Source organism: Hyla sarda, unplaced genomic scaffold (assembly GCF_029499605.1).
Source record: "Hyla sarda isolate aHylSar1 unplaced genomic scaffold, aHylSar1.hap1 scaffold_231, whole genome shotgun sequence".
In the NCBI taxonomy this organism is placed as follows: Eukaryota; Metazoa; Chordata; class Amphibia; order Anura; family Hylidae; genus Hyla; species Hyla sarda.
The window spans coordinates 374007-382597 of NW_026608991.1; the positions used below are offsets into that span (position 1 = coordinate 374007).

General features: G+C 42.9%; 1 non-coding gene and 1 pseudogene across 1 annotated transcript; both read right to left on the minus strand.

Annotated features, from left to right (window-relative positions):
• Positions 1-3401: 3401 nt before the first annotated feature.
• LOC130322159 (U2 spliceosomal RNA) lies at positions 3402-3592 on the minus strand. The gene has a single exon (XR_008867741.1). It is a non-coding gene; the product is annotated as a U2 spliceosomal RNA (small nuclear RNA).
• Positions 3593-5681: 2089 nt separating this feature from the next.
• On the minus strand, positions 5682-5852 carry LOC130322195 (U2 spliceosomal RNA; annotated as a pseudogene).
• Positions 5853-8591: the final 2739 nt, after the last annotated feature.

Genomic DNA, 8591 nt, shown 5'->3' on the forward strand with positions numbered 1-8591 from the left:
GGTGACACAAATTCCTCAATATTAACAGGGTCGGATGCTGTTATAACCTTTTGGCAGACAATCTCCACGTTCCCCTCGTCCGCACTAACTCGACCACTCCTTTTGATGTTAAGGCCCTTTTCCTCTTTCCGGTCTCTGCTTTTCCTCTTTCGCCGTTCTTCTACATCCATCTCCTCTGTATCCCTTCTGGGCGGTCCAGGACCCTCAACTTCCATGAGAGGAGAACCCCTCACTTCTATCTCAGGTCCCACGACCTTCCCCGGGGACACAATGCTTTTGGAGACATGAGCCACAGCAGGTATCACAGGAATTCCGGTAGCAGAAGACTCAGGCATCACTTTCAGGGTGTGGGTCTTAGGCACAGGCACAGCATCCATGGAGCTCTTCCTCATCGAGGGACCAGCCGACGTAGCCACAATATTGGCCCAGGAGCGTTGAGGACAATCCTTAAAAGCATGTCCTTTCCGCTTACACACATTACACAGAATCTCATTTTGACAGTCCAAAGTGGTGTGGCCTTTTTGGCCACATCTTTTGCAAATAACCACTTCCTCTTTGCAAGATTCTTGTGTATGACCATATTCATGGCATTTCCTGCAATAATACGGCATCCCAGGGTAGAATAAATAGCCACGTTTACGCCCAATTAAAAAATTTGCAGGTGGGCGACACAGACCTCCAATTCCTCTCACATCTTCTCTGAACTTAACAGCAAACTTATGCTTTCCAGTCCAAAAGTCCATTGCATTCATTATTTTATGAGAGTATTTGACTTCCGCACAATATTGGTTTAAAAATAAGACAATGTCTCTTATATCCACGTATGGATCGTGCATAGTAACCACCAGTGGAACATCGCCATTAGAATATAGAGCAATGAAAACAAGTCCTTTCATATCCTCCTCATTGGCAAGCTCCCGAACTTTCTCAAACATATGGTCACATGCAGATGCGGAAGTCAAGGTAAGAATGAAAAGTCCTTTACCTGGGTCTTTTAGGCAAAACACATCTTCTCTCTGAATGTGCAATAAATCCAGCATAATTCTCTTGACAAAAAATTCCAAAGTCATCTTCTCCTTTTTCTCCTCATCCACTTCAATACGGAAGGTGTTCTTAATCCGAGTTTCAGTATGCGCAGCAAACCTAAGGGTCGCCATGGGGGATCGCCTTCCCGTTCTTTGTAAGTCCTCCTCCTATAGCAGCATGAGGCTTAAGACGGCTAAAAAACCGCCGATGCCTCAAGGCCGAAGGTTCGACGAACTCAGAGCCCCTTGACAAGATACAAGATCTTAGCCAAAAGGCCGAGAAGCGATAACCGTGAAAGGGGCGGGCCCAACAAGGTCCCCTTCATGGGCACTATCACTGCTTGCTGTCAGGGAGGCTGCCAGACAATTTTCCATGCACACTCTGGGCTGGGGGGCAGTCAACCAACAGTACACACAGCAGAACCTAAACCCATACCATTATTGCTAAGCAGCAAGACAGGGGCCCATTGCACTCCCACGGGGCCTTTTTAAATGCAATCCATAACCCGGATTTGCCAGGAACCCTTCTTACTCCTCCTACTTGCATGTGACACTGGGCTTAGGATCTGCATAGGAAACACACACACAAGCACACACCTACCTTTGTTGCCTGCAGATGCCTCCTTGGCTGTCCCCAAACGGTATCAAACCAACACCCACGGGAAGCTGTAAGCATAGAGGACATGCCTGCACCCCATTGGACTTACCTGTGTGGGTTAAATCCGGGTTATTTGACAACCTATGGCGGTGATGGTTCTGCTCAGGCAGAGCAGTGCTGATGCTCCTCATAAAGCTGTCGCTGCTGTGAAGGTTCTAGGTGACATCACAAATCCCTTTGGTTACATACACAACAAAGCTGGGTTGTTGTTGTTTACACTCTGCAAGGCCTGTGGAAGTGAGTGACATCATAGCACTGTAGTTCTGAGGGTTCAAGATGGATGCAACAATCTCCTGTTGCTTCTATGAAGGCCGTAATAGACGACATCACCAAACAGCTCCATAGTCACATACACAGCAAAGGAGAGATGTTGTTTACACCTAGTGATGTCAGTGGTATTGAGTGACATCACAGCACAGTGCTAAGGCTCCTGGGCCTGGACACAGCAGCGGCTGCAATATCTCAACGGAGAATACGTTTATATCTATGTGTGTGTGTGCGCATATATATATATATATATATATATATATATATATATATTTCTCCGCCGAAATCACTTTTAAACCCATTTCCACCTTTTTTTCCCTTCTCTTCCTCTTACTTTTTTTTCACGTTTTTTTACGTTTTTCTCCTTTTCGCCTCTTTTCTGGGCGTATTATTCTTCTTTTTCTTCTTTTTTTTCGTCTAATGCATACCCCATCAGTGCAGCAATGCTTATTCAATACCGCCAGCAGATGGAGACACTGGGGGATAATTTTCTAAGGATTTATACTGATTTTTCCTGTCTGAATTTGTCGCACAGAAAGTTGCAGGCCAAATATGTGTGACATTTCTGCGACTTTAGCTTCTAGAGCATTTTTACAACATTATACATAGGTGCTGAATACATAAAAAGCGACTGTTCAGCGACAGACAAGTCGCATCGGCTGAAAGTAGGCCAGAATGTCAGTCCATGTTGGAGCAGGTTTAGATACAGTCTAAAGCATAGATCTCAAAGTCTGTGCACAGAATTTAGCAAGGGCCTCGCACCTTCTGATGCATCAGGTAGGTGCACAATAGCATAGCCTAACCCTCTGTACTTTGGTCTATATTGATGCGGGACATAGACAGCCAGCTGATGACCAATCCATTAGTGCAATGGATGGCTGGAAGCATTTGTCTTTGCCTTTGCAATACCACAGAAGCAATGCATGGTCAATGTACAGCAATGACACACCTGTGTGAACAGCCAGGAGACCCCACCCCCCCCCCCCCCATGTTATGTTACATAGTTACATAGTTAGTACGGTCGAAAAAAGACATATGTCCATCACGTTCAACCAGGGAATTAAGGGGTAGGGGTGTGGCGCGATATTGGGGAAGGGATGAGATTTTATATTTCTTCATAAGCATTAATCTTATTTTGTCAATTAGGAACATTCAGCACCCACCCGCTATCAAGGCAGCTGCCTATCATGTCATGCCCTACCTGCACAGGTGTGCTGGCTACTCAAATGATCCAATTAAGGAGGCCATTTAGTCAGCAGCAGCAGAAGTCCTGTGCCTGGACGCTCCAACAGGGGCCAGACACAAGCAGAAGCAGAAGCAGCAGAAGCAGCAGCAGCACCACCTTTTGTTTTTTGGCTGCAGCAGCAGCAAGGCCCACAGGGCTGGCTAGCTGGCTAGCCAGCAAGCAGGTAGCAATGAAAGTAGGAATCTTTCTTTTTAACCCTGTAAGGGGGTGGTGCACTGTACCCGAAGATACTGCCATATCGGGTCAATGCATAGGGCGACGGAAGCAAGCTTCGAAATCGGCCCCCGTTCTCAAAAATCCATTTAATATATGGTCCCCAGACAGGGGACGTATCAGATATTAAACTGATAAGAACAGATACTACACTTGATCTTAGCCAAAAGGCCGAGAAGCGATAACCGTGAAAGGGGCGGGCCCAACAAGGTCCCCTTCATGGGCACTATCACTGCTTGCTGTCAGGGAGGCTGCCAGACAATTTTCCATGCACACTCTGGGCTGGGGGGCAGTCAACCACCAGTACACACAGCAGAACCTAAACCCATACCATTATTGCTAAGCAGCAAGACAGGGGCCCATTGCACTCCCACGGGGCCTTTTTAAATGCAATCCATAACCCGGATTTGCCAGGAACCCTTCTTACTCCTCCTACTTGCATGTGACACTGGGCTTAGGATCTGCATAGGAAACACACACACAAGCACACACCTACCTTTGTTGCCTGCAGATGCCTCCTTGGCTGTCCCCAAACGGTATCAAACCAACACCCACGGGAAGCTGTAAGCATAGAGGACATGCCTGCACCCCATTGGACTTACCTGTGTGGGTTAAATCCGGGTTATTTGACAACCTATGGCGGTGATGGTTCTGCTCAGGCAGAGCAGTGCTGATGCTCCTCATAAAGCTGTCGCTGCTGTGAAGGTTCTAGGTGACATCACAAATCCCTATGGTTACATACACAACAAAGCTGGGTTGTTGTTGTTTACACTCTGCAAGGCCTGTGGAAGTGAGTGACATCATAGCACTGTAGTTCTGAGGGTTCAAGATGGATGCAACAATCTCCTGTTGCTTCTATGAAGGCCGTAATAGACGACATCACCAAACAGCTCCATAGTCACATACACAGCAAAGGAGAGATGTTGTTTACACCTAGTGATGTCAGTGGTATTGAGTGACATCACAGCACAGTGCTAAGGCTCCTGGGCCTGGACACAGCAGCGGCTGCAATATCTCAACGGAGAATACGTTTATATCTATGTGTGTGTGTGCGCATATATATATATATATATATATATATATATATATATATATATATTTCTCCGCCGAAATCACTTTTAAACCCATTTCCACCTTTTTTTCCCTTCTCTTCCTCTTACTTTTTTTTCATTTTTTTTTACGTTTTTCTCCTTTTCGCCTCTTTTCTGGGCGTATTATTCTTCTTTTTCTTCTTTTTTTTCGTCTAATGCATACCCCATCAGTGCAGCAATGCTTATTCAATACCGCCAGCAGATGGAGACACTGGGGGATAATTTTCTAAGGATTTATACTGATTTTTCCTGTCTGAATTTGTCGCACAGAAAGTTGCAGGCCAAATATGTGTGACATTTCTGCGACTTTAGCTTCTAGAGCATTTTTACAACATTATACATAGGTGCTGAATACATAAAAAGCGACTGTTCAGCGACAGACAAGTCGCATCGGCTGAAAGTAGGCCAGAATGTCAGTCCATGTTGGAGCAGGTTTAGATACAGTCTAAAGCATAGATCTCAAAGTCTGTGCACAGAATTTAGCAAGGGCCTCGCACCTTCTGATGCATCAGGTAGGTGCACAATAGCATAGCCTAACCCTCTGTACTTTGGTCTATATTGATGCGGGACATAGACAGCCAGCTGATGACCAATCCATTAGTGCAATGGATGGCTGGAAGCATTTGTCTTTGCCTTTGCAATACCACAGAAGCAATGCATGGTCAATGTACAGCAATGACACACCTGTGTGAACAGCCAGGAGACCCCCCCCCCCCCCATGTTATGTTACATAGTTACATAGTTAGTACGGTCGAAAAAAGACATATGTCCATCACGTTCAACCAGGGAATTAAGGGGTAGGGGTGTGGCGCGATATTGGGGAAGGGATGAGATTTTATATTTCTTCATAAGCATTAATCTTATTTTGTCAATTAGGAACATTCAGCACCCACCCGCTATCAAGGCAGCTGCCTATCATGTCATGCCCTACCTGCACAGGTGTGCTGGCTACTCAAATGATCCAATTAAGGAGGCCATTTAGTCAGCAGCAGCAGAAGTACTGTGCCTGGACGCTCCAACAGGGGCCAGACACAAGCAGAAGCAGAAGCAGCAGAAGCAGCAGCAGCACCACCTTTTGTTTTTTGGCTGCAGCAGCAGCAAGGCCCACAGGGCTGGCTAGCTGGCTAGCCAGCAAGCAGGTAGCAATGAAAGTAGGAATCTTTCTTTTTAACCCTGTAAGGGGGTGGTGCACTGTACCCGAAGATACTGCCATATCGGGTCAATGCATAGGGCGACGGAAGCAAGCTTCGAAATCGGCCCCCGTTCTCAAAAATCCATTTAATATATGGTCCCCAGATAGGGGACGTATCAGATATTAAACTGATAAGAACAGATTTTTTTTTTTTTTTTTTTTTTTTTTTTTTTCTATTTTTTTTTCTCTTTTTTTTTCCCTCAGTTACAGACTATTGTTTGGACGATCATCAGGTCACCTACCAAGACTCGTCACTTAAAACAATATCTGAAAAAACATCATACGGAAAAAACTAACTAAGGGAACCGAAAAAGTGACCAAACAACAAAACAAAAAAACATGTCAAAAACAATCACAGAAATTGGTCAAAAACTTACAGCTTTCTCCTTTACGTACTTCTTATAAATTTTACATCGTGTATGCATCCAGATTTTCTCCGCTTCTTCTTCACCAATTCTCTTTTTGTCCAGTAGAAAGATAGTAAAAATCCTTCCTAAAAACAATCTTTTCAATTCCCTCGGAGAAATAACAACATTTTTAAAAACAAGCAAATTGCGTGAGTCCCATAAAACCTCTTTAAAAACAGAAAAAAGAATCCAATTAGTACGTGTATCTTCCTTTTTACTAAGATCTTGACCAATAAAAACTTTCTCAAAAGAAAAACTGTTATATCCAGTGAGTTGGATTAAAAACTTCTTTAAAAACATAAAAAATTCTTTTGCATAAAAACAGTCCCAATAAAGGTGCACTAAGTCTTCTCTACCTCCACAACCCTCTCTTGGGCATCTGTCACTTATTCTCAAACCTCTTCCATTTAAAAAAGATCGGGTTGGGAGGCAGCCATGAAAGGACATCCAACTAACGTCTTTTTGTCTGTTTGATAGTCCAATAACTTTAAAAAACGTCCAAATCTTCACAGACTGAGCATTAGTGCAGAATGGTACTTCATATAATCTCTCATTTTTCCTTATTTCTTGTTCTATTTTCTTTTTATCAGTTTCACCTAAAGAGCTCAAACCAAATTGATCATTGAAAGACCTGAGGAGCACATAGAAGGTAGGTATCACATGTGCTATGGGTCTCCTCAAATCCCTCTCACACCAGCCCCATTTGGAAAACAACCATCCTGCAAGGTATTTACTCATGTCTGCCGCCCTATTATTGCACTGTATCAATTTAAAAATTAAAAGAAAATAGTGCACCTTTAAAAACAGATCAATGTTTGGAAAGTTATATCCGCCCAAATTCATACTCTTCATCACTTCTTCTCTTCTCATTTTCTCCATCTTAGACCCCCAGAAGAACACAAAAAGCTTCCTTGTGACTCTCCTAGTCCATAACTTCCCTGGAGGAAGCACCATAGCCGTATACAAGAGAAGCGGTAGGATTACAGACTTAATGATAAGAACTTTCCCTTTAAGTGACAAGTTCCTTAACCTCCAGAAGGATAGCTTTTTCTCAATTTTACTGTCCAAAGTCTCATAACTTTTCTTTCCTTTGAGGTCTTTATCAAATATCACTCCTAGCACTTCAATGTCTTCTTTTTCCTTAACACCATCCACTACTATATTCTCTTGGTTCCCAAAACTGCATAATTGGCACTTCCCCCAGTTCACATTCATCCCAGCCACACAACAAAAAATCCTCACATGCAAATTTACTCTGTTGAGATCTGCTTGGGATGTACAAGTAAAAACCACATCGTCCATATAACTTAAAACCTTTAACTTACTACCATCACTACCTGGAATAAAAACACCACTCACACATTTATCTTTCTGCACATTCTTCAACAGGCCCTCTATAACGCATATAAACAGAATTGGGGAGAGTGGGCATCCCTGTCTGACTCCAGACAAGACATTAAAAGCAGGCCCCACATGCCCATTTACTAAAATCTGACTTGTCACCCCATGATAAAAACTCATAATAACAGATAATAACTTTTCTGGAATACCTAAGTGTTTTAAAGCAATGAACATAAAATCATGTGCAACCTTATCATAAGCCTTTTCGAAATCTATGGACTCAACAAACAGTGCATTCTTGTTAAAGTTACTGTAATAAATAGAGTCTCTTAAAAGCAATAAATTATCTGTTATTTTTCTTTTCGGTACTGCACAAACTTGGTATTCTCCCACAAGGTGGTCCACTACATCACTCAGTCTATTAGCCACAATCTTAGCAATTATCTTGTAGTCACAATTTAATAAAGTTATAGGTCTCCAATTTTTAAGATCTCTGCCATCACCTTTTTTATGAATTAATGTTATGACCCCTTTCTTCATAGATTCAGCTAAAACACCTGAGTTAAAAACATATTGCACCACCCGTGTAAACTCTTTACTTAAAATATTCCAGAACGCGGAATAAAACTCAGCGGGGAGACCATCACAGCCTGGTGTCTTCCCTTTGGCCATCTTATCCAGGGCCTGCTTGATCTCCCCTTCACTAACATCATCAATCAAAAAATCTACTTTTTCAACAGGAACATTATTCTCCAAAATATTACAATAATCATTCATCTCCGTCTCACTGGCTCTGCTCTTATTACTAAAGAGTGTCTCATAAAATCTGCCAATCTCCTTCACCATCTCCTCTCCAGAAACTTCCCCCGTAGGGGTAAAAACAGATTTAAAAACACCTTTAGCATTAAAACATTTTTTAAAGAAATACCGTGTACACTGCTCATTTTCTTCTAGGTGCTGCACTTTAGACTTATATACAATATTCCTTCCCTTTTCCAACAACCTTTTTTTCACCTCCCCCTTCACCTTAACAATCTCATCCTCCACCTCCACACCAACACGTTTAAACTTATAGAGAGTCTCTAACCGGGATACAAGCCTTTCATCACTCCTCCTCTTCTCCTGTGCTCTCTTTATGCAAAACATCTTAA